General features: G+C 37.1%; 1 protein-coding gene across 4 annotated transcripts in view; it reads left to right on the top strand.

Moving 5' to 3' along the window:
- Positions 1–12039, top strand: part of LARS2 (leucyl-tRNA synthetase 2, mitochondrial) — a 92509-nt gene that overhangs the window by 32664 nt on the left and 47806 nt on the right. The window lies entirely within an intron of this gene.

Raw genomic sequence — 12039 nt, 5'->3', positions numbered from 1 at the left:
TGATTCCTCATATACAGAGAGGGCACTTGAGATGCATGTTTTCTGATTGAGCTGCCTGTTCTGGCAGTAAGGAGGGAACATTTGCTATAGCTGAAGGAAAAATGGAGCACGTCTGCACAATCACAAAATGATCACAACGTTCTGAGCTTTTTCTTGGTGCTTTTGTCACCAGATTTCATGATCACCTTTGTGATATTTCAGGTCTGCCCCAGCTCACTGTTTCCCTCAATTTGAGGCTGGAGCCTCACTGGAGTTTCTACCTTTACTGATACATCTTTTGTCTATTGTCTTTATAAAGGTTGTAGGAAATAATGACTGGTATTTCTAGGCTGTATCCATGCTGGCACCAAATCACTGTTTAATTACCTCCCTCTAAGAGGTGTGAATCAGCCTTAAATTTTTACTCATAAAGACCAAAAGACAAGACTGAGGAGCTTTTCAGTAACCTTGAAAACACCCTTGGCTTACGGGATTATTACTTCTTGCTCAATATCCACCCTTCTCTAGGGAGGAGAGTTTATCTTTTGTCTTTAGTCTCTGACCTAAGAAATGTCGGTACAAGATGGATGATGATCACATCTCCCACATCCCACATCAAGAGGGATGATGATCCCTCTTGGGATGATTGCATCTCCCACATGTCATTCTCCAGTAAGTAGGCTCAGCTGATGACAAGAAGGAACTTGTGCCTCCACAACACCCCCTCATCTTCTCCCCAAAGATGTCACCTCAGGAGACTACCATATCCCCTACATACATGAAGGGCAAAAGTGCAAACAACCCCTTGTTCTTGAACATCTTAGTGGCATCATGAATAAGAGCTGCTTCTACTTTCATTTGGGATGAACATTTATATCAACCTGTACAAAACCTTTAAGCATCACTACAGAGGGCAGTTGAGTACTCTACAGATCTCTGTAAAGGTTTCCCAAAATTTTGTTCTGTGCATGATTGATGTTCTGTAGGGTCTATGCTAGCTGATACAACCAGATTGATGAATGATGCCATATTGCTCCCAGCTCAAGTGCTTTGGCAAGCATTGCCTTCATGTGCTCTCACTTCTTGTACAGTGACAGATGCTACCAAGTATCAGCAGGTGGTTTGGATTTTCCTTTTTACTCACTTTCTACTGACTCCCGTTTTTGTTGCTGTGGTTCTGGCACATTTTAAACAGTCTCACTCTGCTTCTTTGGCAAGGGCTTTAAACATTTGGTTGTAGATGGGGAAAAAATTACTTCCCCCCCCCCCGCCCCAAACCTTCAAATAAGAATAGCAGATTACCAGGCTCTGCTATTCTAAGTGCAATATCTGATATTAGATGGATTTCATGCTTTCAAAGATTGAGATAAATAAATTCCCTTTTTTGGTACTTATGTTTTTTTCTTTCAAGTTGCAAGAGGCTAGATAACATAGCATGTTGTGTCTTCCTTTCTGAAGAAGGCTGTTTTGGCCATACAGCTCTGAATGGCCCATGAACTGCAAGCCGCAACTGAAGATTGTCCATTGGAAGGAGACTGTCTCTGAGCTAATGCTGGCCAAGTACTTCAGTCTCTTAGAGACTCTGCGCCCACACTGACATAACCAGGAAGCTTCACAATAGCATTTTGACAGAAGTCAAATTACAGATCTTAAATGCTACAACTTTGGCTCCTCTTTCTGAATATCTTGACTAATTATCCTCAAAACTCAACTTCGCACACATTTCTTCATTCCTTACAGTAGTCATCCCAGTACTTTTCAAGGAGTGGTAAGAGACATGAGTCCTTCCTTCTAAATCTGTTTCTTTTGTATACTATTTCTTTGGATTCCAGCTGTTGACAGTTGATCTGAATCCGTATCATCCTAAATAGCATAGTGTTGAACACCATGGTTACAGCAATCACTCTTCCTAGCCTATTCCTCAAGCCTTCTTCCCCCCCTCTTTTCAAAAGCCCTTGCCAGGAGACTGGGCTTTATCGAGAGGGAGACGTTCATTTACCTTTATCAGTCACAGAGCCTTTAATCTTGGAGCAGAGGGTCCAAATTTTACAGAGCTAGTCCTAATACGTGTGGAGGATACAGACATCTCTTTAACTTGAAGAAGCTAAAGGTCTTTAATCACTAATATGATTTTAGGATGATAACATTAGTGGTGATAATACCTTCATTCAGCAGGGGGGATTATTTCACATCTGTTGATCTTGAAGACACTCATTTCCATAAAGAGATTTTCCTGGCTTACATCATGGACCAGAACCACTATCAGTACAACTTCCTTTTCTTGAAAGTCTTTGCTATTCAGAGACTTCAGATATTTGTGCTTCTAATGATAAACAAGTACAACAGTTAGGATCTTTATGGATCTCACTTCTCTTTTTCTTCAGTTGTTTGGGGCTCACCATGAATGTATGTGTAGTACCTTTTCTGCAGTTATTTTCAGGCACCTGAAGGCTCAGGATGCTACAGTAGTAGAGAGCATTTTTATCCAAGCTGGGCTTAGATGGTGAAGGTTACTTATGATACTCCATATACCAGACTCTAGTAAATGGGAAATCTGAGAGGACATTATAAAGATTATCTTTAATGGGACTGGGGTTTCAAATCCATGATCAACTTTTTTTGCATTAAAAAACCAATAGAAGTAGAAGTTCGCCCTTCCAGAACTTGTCTGGCCCTGAGGTCTTTATTCCCCATTTCTGAGTCAACTGCCTATTGAACATCTTTTTTCCAGTTCTGCTTCTTTTGAAGGCGTCCAAAAGGTTAAGGCAAGATGGTGCCAGATTAGCGTGGTCAAAATCATTCTGATCCAAAGATCTACGTTTTTTGTCAGTGTAGAGTAGCTTTTAGGTCTTTGGGCCATACTGCCAGAATTCGTATCAGAACACACCTGGCCCTCTGTTTCCTGTATCTCACAGCTTGGACAAGTTCATGGGCACAGAGCAGATTTATTCCTTCCTTGTGCAAGATGTTCTTACTAGGTTTGAGAAAAGGTAGAGAGCTAAGTGGATCAGGCTTTCAGTGAGTTGTATGGCTAGATTTCTGTTATCCACTGAAGTTTCACTACTTTTTATTTTGGAATTAAAAAATGGGAGGCACTAAGAGATTATCTGATAGTAATTTAATCCTGATAGTAATTTAATCCTTGCACTTTTTGGGGAAGGCTTGTATTTTTTTCCTGCTTTGGCTACTTTTAGACTTAAAGGGTTAGTATTCTTTTAAGTGTGTTCTACTTCTCCCACTCATTTTTCTCCAGTGAGGCCTTAATCTTTTTTTAGTATCTCATGGGGAAAGCCATTTGATTCTGATCACCTTTTGCTTGCACCTTCAATGGTGACTATTATTTCGTCTGAAAAGTTTACAGAAATTCAAGACCAAATGTCAGAAAGCTCCACCTTCCTTGCCCTTTTTCTGCAACAAGGCTCTCTGCAAATTTGTTCCCTATTCCTTCCAGAAGTTATCACTGAGTTTTCTTTAAGTTGACATAGTGGGAAAGCATGTTGAAAAAAAGCTTTATTTCTGGTAAGTAACTCCTTTCCTGTGTGGCTTAGAGGAAAATGTAAGTCTTTGTTTCATAACCATGTTTCATAGACAGGGTTCCATTTAAAATACATTTAATGAATCTACTATCCCTTAATTCTTCATGCAAATTGCCAACTAGCAATAATGGCTGAATATGTATGCATACAATTTATTTTCTACTTGGAGTATCCACAAATTATTTTGTTGTAACTATTCAACCTATTTATACTGCATATTGATGATCTTTCTAGTCATCTGTGTTCCTCTCTTTTACCCATTTATCATTTTATGTTTTCTCCTGTATCTCACAACCTCAATAAAAAGAAATACTAGTAAGGGTAATCTTCGTCTGCAATGCTTAAATTACTAGTCAAGTAGCAACAAGGAGTTACATGATCAGTAATGGGCTGTGAAGTCATCTCGTGTGTTACAGAAGTCAGTGTTTCATTCCTACACACACTATTCTTTAGATTTCTGTTGTGTCCAGAGGAATCATCTTCTGTGGATTTGCTTTGATTTCTTTATTGTTACTGCACCAGCTCATAGTCCTTTCTTGAAATAAAAAATGCAAACAAACAAAGCAGTGTTGGCTCACATGCCAATTTACCATTGGCAATGAATTTTTTTCAAAGGGCAAAAATATTGACCATGCTTTAATTGCTTAGCAGAAAGTATTTTGGTTATGTAAAGTTATAAGTAATCATGACCCATTTTTTAAACTGTGAAGTACATATGAAATGGTCTAGCAGCTTTTATGGATTTTTAAAGAACATTTTAATTGTCATTTTTCTTTTGACAGATTTCTTTGATAAAAGTATAATGCCTTAACTGATGGCATTATTATTCAAATTGTTGTCTGTGCATTTAAGATGTTTAAACTAAAACATTTAGTTGCTATGGTTACCCAGCTGAATCTGTAGGCAGATTCATTGGAAAAATCTATCTGTAAATGTTAGTATTTTCTGTGTGTACCTGTAAATTGCTATTACGGTTTTTTATGCACAGTCAGCTGAGTCCTCAAATCAGAATCTGTAAGGTTAGTCTTTGCATAGTCCCTGTTCTTCCTAAATTAATTTTATACAATATTTTTTCATATTTTACTTTTTAAAAATCAACCAGATAACCAGAAAATAATCTCTTTTTGAACAAAATAAAATAGAAGCAACTTTGAAACTTCAAATTTTGCCTTAAATCATCTCCCTTTTTTGCACAGCAATAAGGTAGTATATGTATGTTTAATTTAAATACTGGGGAAAGTGACAGGGCCTACAAAATTCTGCCACTCTAATTTACAGTTGCCATACAGATAAGTGGTACTCTTTCTTAGTTTGGTCTTTTTTTTTTTTGTACAGACATTTAGAGTCAAATCCTTCTCATATTCTGTGGAGTGCAGGAACTTAGATGTTTAGCATGGTGCTGATGCTGAAGGGAAAACAAAAAACAATCTACCCGTTCTTCTCCAGCTTTTCTCTGGGTTTGTACTGCATCTGACAGCCCCTTTGTCTGGTCTGAATAGATTTGGAATTATTTCACATAATCGTGTTTTGCTTGATTTTTTATTTTCTATTTTATTTCTGAGATATTAAACAGAATGGTAATAAAATGTAATGAAACTGAAGTACTGCATTTTAGGATGTTAAGAGTCTTGACAGTACTTTGGATTTCATAGCGTGAGGTAATGCCTCATCATTGAGGAGAATAGAAGTGCTGGCTCTTTAGTTTTTCATGCTTTATGTGTGATTTTTTTCACTTCCCACACTTGGGGTCTAGCTCATAGTTGTCTTCTTCCAACAGAATGGGCCTGATAAACCTCACTTTGAAACTCTTCCTCTTGAGTCAGGCTGAGCTCTCTCTCCTGGACAGGGACCAAGAGCACTGTCTCCACAGCTTCCTTAGCACTTCATTAATAAAAAAATGACACCTGTTTTGTCAGCTTGGCAAGACAGAAAATTGTTCGTGGATATCCAGACCAGGCTGATCTTTTCACCTTAGTTTAAATGCAGCATCTCATTTGATGCTACAGCAATATAAATTTAAGTTCCTGTTGGTATAAGATTAATCAAGACAGTGAATGCTCAGTACTACTAAAAATGATAACAAATGTTTTAAAGAGTTTTTATATTTATAGAATCAATTACTCATTTATCCCAAAGATACGCTTCATTATATTGGAAAGGGAGTATCTTCTCTTTGGTAATTGCTACAATGAGAACAGCTCTGGAGAGCAGATCTGGAGAAGAACGCTGGCTTTACTTTGTGCTTTTGAGGAATCATTTCTCTGCCTCAGTTCTACATAATCAAACCAGAGGTGTTTGTTGACCATAAATTATAAGGTAAAGAAAGGGGGAAAATGCTGACAGTTCAGACATTTGCAAGAAAGAATTTGAAGTATACACAGTATCTGTGTTATTGCTCCTTTTTAATGTATGTTTTCAGTATACTTCACACATGGGAAATAAGAGTCAAGTGATCTACGATAGCAGAGGCAGAAACTACTGAAGGTAAAAAACAAAACAAAACAAGAAGAGATTAAATACCAGCAGAAGCTGTACTGCATAATCACAGTTGGAATTGTGCAATGGAGTGCAAAATAAAACAGTGGGCAGCTTAACTTTAATTTCCTGTACTTTAGTTAATATATTAAGTTGTATTAAATGATTTCGTGTAATCTTTACTTTATATTTGGTTACTTTTTTGGGAGCTTGATCAAATAAAGTGAAGAATTTCATTTTAATACAAACAGATCTTGAATATTTCTTTGACTCTTCCTCAGAAGCAAAGCTTCTTAATTTTATTTTAATTTAGGAGACAATTTTATTTTGCTTATGAATTGAAACCTTTTGCTGACCTTTTTTTTTAGTCTTGTTGTTATGTTGCAAATTTGTCAAACTTCATTAAAGTGTCTTCATTGAAAAAAGAGTAAACATTTGGCTTTATAGCTTTGTCGTGGTTTAACCCCAGCCGGCAGCTAAGCACCACGCAGCCGCTCGCTCACTCCCCCCCACCCCTGGGATGGGGGAGAGAATCAGGAAAAAAAACCTCGTGAGTTGAGATAAAGACAGTTTAATAGGACAGAAAGGAATGAAAAACAATGCTAATGATAATAATAATATGACAATAGTAATACTAAAAGAATTAAACTATACAAAGCAAGTGGTGCACAATGCAATTGCTCACCACTCATTGACCGATGCCCAGTTACTTCCCGAGCCGCGATCCACCCCTCCCAGCCAGCTCCCCCAGTTTATATACTGGGCATGATGTCATATGGTATGGAATAGCTCTTTGGCCAGTTTGGGTCAGCTGTCCTGGCGGTGTCCCCTCCCAGCTTCTTGTGCCCCCTCCAGCCTTCTTGCTGGCTGGACATGAGAAGCTGAAAAATCCTTGACTTAGTATAAACACTACTTAGCAACAACTAAAAACATCAGTGTGTTATCAACAGTCTTTTCCTACTAAATCCAAAACACAGCACTATACCAGCTACTAGGAAGAAAATTAACTCTGTCCTAGCTGAAACCAGGACAAGCTTATATTTAGATTTTTCACTTTATTTCATTTACTATCATGGAGGAGTTGAAATACTCTCACTAAGTATGAAATTAATGGCAGGCATTGATCATACTAAAAATTTTAGTTCCCGAAGTCAGAGACTTGAATTTTTTAGGTGCTCAGCAGAATCCTCCCTATTTGAACTACAAGCAGGGGGACTTTTGGAGTTGAGATACTCTTGGGAAATTATAAAGCACTTCTGTTCTTTGATTTTATGGACCTTTTTTGTCTGAAGATTGCTAAACAGAAGTTCTGTTTCTCTATGAATCTTCAACAGACTAAACAGCTGGATATATGACATCAGTTTTCTACTTTCAAATGCTTTACTTCTAGTTTCAGACTTGGTCATCATTCTCTGTGATGAATTTTCAGCAAACTCATCTTGATTTTGTGACTCTCTGATCATCTGAGCTGGTTGACTTTCATCTTCTAGCTATGCCAGAATTTTCTACGTGTTCTGAAAGAGTAAAGCAGTCCTCTGAAACATTAGTTTATCCTGAATCTTCAACTTCTCCAGCACTTAAGTCAAACTTTCCTAAAGGTGTAAGAGCCTTGAAGTCATTCTCATCCCTGAATGTATCTTTGATTTCTTTAGCTTTTTCCTGCGTCTGTCTATCTTTAGATCTGGAAGACTGCCATAATGTATTTATGCTTTACCTTGACTTGTGTTTAATTAAGATGGGAGTTATTTCTCCTGTAATTAGACATTTGCACTTGAAGTTTTCTTGTCTCTTCCCGAGCCATGAAAAATGAAAGTAGAAAGACTCTGCTACCTAATGTTTCCAAGTTTCTCATTATTAAGTTGTCCTGGTTTTGGCTGGGATAGAGTTAATTTTCTTCCTAGTAGCTGGTACAGTGCTGTGTTTTGGATTTAGGGTGAGAATAAGGTTGATAACACACTGATGTTTTAGTTGTTGCTAAGTAGCGCTTATCTTAAGCCAAGGCCTTTTCAGTTTCCCATGCTTTGCCAGCAAGCAGGTGTGCAAAAGCTGGGAGGGAGCATAGCCAGGGCAGCTGACCCGAACTGGCCAAAGGGATATTCCATACCATAGAATGTCATGCTCTGTATATAAATGGGGGGGAGTTGGCCGGAAGGCGCGGATTGCTGCTGGGGCATCGGTCAGCGGCTGGTGAGCAATCGCATTGTGCATCCCTTGCCTTTTCTTGGGTGTTATTTCCTTTTTTGGTTATATTCCTTTTCATTACAATTATTATTATAATATTATTATTACTAGTTAGTATTATATTTTATTTTACTTTAGTTATTAAACTGTTCTTATCTCAACCCACAAGTTTTACTTTTTTTCCCCCGATCCTCCTCCCCATCCCACTGGGAAAGGGGGAGGGGGGAGTGGCTGCATGGTGCTTAGTTACTGGATGGGGTTAAACCACAATATAAGTCATCATTAGAAATTTGAAAATGGAATTTATTTGATAAGCTTATCACTCTCTGCTTACTGGATTGTAATGCTGCTGTTGTTCTTTGTCCCTTGCAGAATCCCACATGGTTTTACTTTTGTTTATTTGTCTATGTGCTGGGGATCTTCTTGTTGATTGTCTTTTCTGTGTTACCTAGTTAACAAACTTGTGGCACAGATGACTAGGAGTTATGTACATGCCTTTAAGGGTCAGAATTTTTATTTAAGGAATCATATCAGTAATTGCAAAATAATAATTGGAGCAGAATTCATGGGACTACTTTAACGATTCAGAAGATATTTTACCAAACATGGCAGTGATTTTAAAAAAGAACACGGAAGCAAAATTCATGGAGTTAATTTTTAACTTTTCAAACACTAGCTTATAATAATCAGGAATTTCTATGCTAGCATTGATCATCTTCAATTCAAGAGTTTCATATACTCAAACAGGCTACATGTAACTTTTTAAAATTAATAATAGTTTTAACATCTATTTATAGATTTATGTTTTTGCAGGGTATAGTGCAATTGAATTTGAAAACAAAACATTTTTTAAAAGCATTTCCCTTAAGCAATTTTTAAAAACCTCCTAATTTGCACGGATGAATTTTGAATGTAGAAGTGCATTCATGTGTGTAAGAATCAATGTGTGTTTCTACTTTCCTGTTAGTGAGTATCCTAGGTTAATTTAACATCCAGAAACACTTATTAACATGCTGGCAGTATACACACTGTATGTTTTTTGCCTCTGTAACACTGTGTAAAGTTGTGTTTTACATGTTGTTCATCTTCTACTTCACCTGCTATTCGTAGCCTTGACAAGAAACCAAAGTAGTGTGTTGAGTACAAAGAACAGAGAATCATAATTCCATACTGAAAATTTTTTAAGGTTTTTTTGGTTTTGTTTTTTTTTTATCACACTGTACCACTGTTCATGTGCATGTAAGATGTGAAGGGTTTGTGTTTGCAAACTCTGCTAAGCTGTATCATCACACAGAATAAGTTTTGTTATCTTCGTTCAGGTGAAGCTAATTTGGCTCTTACTGTATTGAGCTGCATGAAGCAATTGCATTATCAAGAGAATTGGGCTAAGTCAAACTGTAACCTATAGCTCCTAATAAGGCCAACTAACTAGAGTTAAAGTCATTATCACACTGGTATTAAGGATCTTGATGTATTAATCCTGCAGTGAAAAAACATCTGGAAGGTTTTGCTGGCAAGCAATTACAGACTGTACAATTTCAGTAGAGCACATGCACATTTAGCTGCTTCTGCCAGCAAAATGTAATGTAGATTAGGATGGATATCCAAGCAGGAGAATTTATAAAAATATACTAATGTGTCCAGCCAGTTTTGTATGTATTGGCACAATTTCATTCTTTCTCAAATGCATAAAATTCTTACAAAGAAGGTATCCAAGTATTGTGTATGTATATCTCTGTATCTATATATATCTCCAGTTATTCATTATTCTTTGGTAGGTATGTATGTACATGGATTATTCATGGCAGATAAAGCTCAGTAGTCTCTGGAACACTGAAATTAATGAGAATAATGAGAATTTGGAATTCTCTGTGATATAGTATACTTGCGATTGTGAGATAAAACTGATTGAAGTTACAGTACGATTAAAAATCTTCCAAAACCTTACCATTTTTTTATTTATAAATCATCAGAAAATGAATTTGATTCTTAAGGATGTAGAAAGCAATAATAATCCAAAGTGGTGGGATAATATTATGATTTATGAAGGACATGCCCTTTGTTGTATTTTGAATGATAAATATACAACAGAGCAGTAACTAGAAAGTAATTCTTATAATGTCTTTTATGCATCTCACTTTGAAGATATTTAAGAATGTAGTTAAAACACAACAGTTGAAAAAGAATGAGTTGTATATTCACTAATTATCTAACTATCTGCTATTTAATTTGAGCAGCACATAGTAGCTACTGTCCATCCTTGCAGGTTGTTAGCAATTAATGAGATAATAAAGAGCTTGCACACGTGATGTTGGGAGTCACAGCTGAAGGAAAAATTATTCAACATGTTGCCTTATTCTTAGACTTTAACTGTAATTGTTCAGCATATCCACCATCTGTCCGAGTGACTCATGCCTCTGGCTGTACTTCTGCCAAAGTAAAGGTCTTGGACAGTCATGGAGTATTCATAACAAAAAAATGAAGTGGTATGAAGTGAAAAATGAGATGAGCTTTAAGTTATCCATCCCTTTGTACATCTTCTCCGTTACTTTTTTATAGATTTCGTTTATTAAAAACATACTGTTCAAATTGTTTAGGCAAATATTAGTTGACTTGGAATAGTCTGTTATGCTTCCATGCCACACATCAGAAAGCACGTAAATATGTGGATATATCTCTTGCTGAGTATAAATATACATAGAAGTTACAGGTTGGCTGTTGGGCATTATGGCTAATGAAGGAGCCAACACTTAATTTCTTCTCTGCTGCATAATATAGACTCATAGTATCATTTAGATTGGAAAAGACCCTTAAGATCATTGAGTCCAACCATAAACCTAACACTGCCAAGTCCGCCACTAAACCATGTCCCAAAGTGTCACGTCTACACATCTTTTAAATACCTCCAGGGATGGTGACTCAACCACTTCCCTGGGCGGCCTGTTCCAATGCTTGATAACCCTTTTGGTGAAGAAATTTTTCCTAATATCCAATCTGAACCTCCCCTGGCGCAACCTGAGGCCGTTTCCTCTTGTCCTATCACTTGTTACTTGGGAAAAGAGACCAACACCCACCTCGCTACAACCGCCTTTCAGGTAGTTGTAGAGAGTGATAAGGTCTCCCCTGAACTTGCTTTTCTCCAGACTAAACAACCCCAGTTCCCTCAGCCGCTCCTTACAGGACTTGTTCTCTAGACCCTTCACCAGCTTCGTTGCTGGTTGCTTGTAATAATTATATTATGATAATCTTATTATATAGATTTTTAATTTAACATGAATCCTTATTATTATGATGTGGGTTGTTGGGGTTTTTTTACAGGATGATATCACCTAAAGATCCCACTCGATTTTACAGCCTGTTGTGCTTGGTAAAATATCAATATGAAATACAAAAAATAGATAGGCAGCTGGAAACTCTATTTTGCCATTTTAAGTCAGAGCTTGAAAATTTTAGGACATGTAAATGTCTTTTGTCTGACTGCCATCTCCAGGCTATTGTCTAGAACAACTAATCCAATGTAGGCTTCATACCTGCAAGCACATCTCTTATGTATCTGTAGTCTTGTTCAGCTCAATTAGGTCACTTACACTTCCCACAAGTTACGCCCATTGGGAATATTTTCTGTGTTTGTTTTCATTTGAGGGTTTTGTTCTGTGTTTAAGGTTTAGTCCATTCAAAAGGAAGGCCTCTTTTAATAACAACAGGGTCTCTGTTGGAGATGACATACCTCTGGCTTGCGCCGTGTTAATTCTGTTCTCAAAGAGATGAATTTGAGGCAGCAGCAGTATAAAAACACCTCTTCCTATGTTTTTACTGGCACCTTATCATTTTGCTCTTAGTTATAATTAAACCTTAGTCTTAATTTGTA

Source organism: Gymnogyps californianus, chromosome 2 (assembly GCF_018139145.2).
Source record: "Gymnogyps californianus isolate 813 chromosome 2, ASM1813914v2, whole genome shotgun sequence".
In the NCBI taxonomy this organism is placed as follows: domain Eukaryota; kingdom Metazoa; phylum Chordata; class Aves; order Accipitriformes; family Cathartidae; genus Gymnogyps; species Gymnogyps californianus.
The sequence above is the reverse complement of the archived record's forward strand: the minus strand, read 5'-3'. Positions and strand labels throughout refer to the sequence as shown.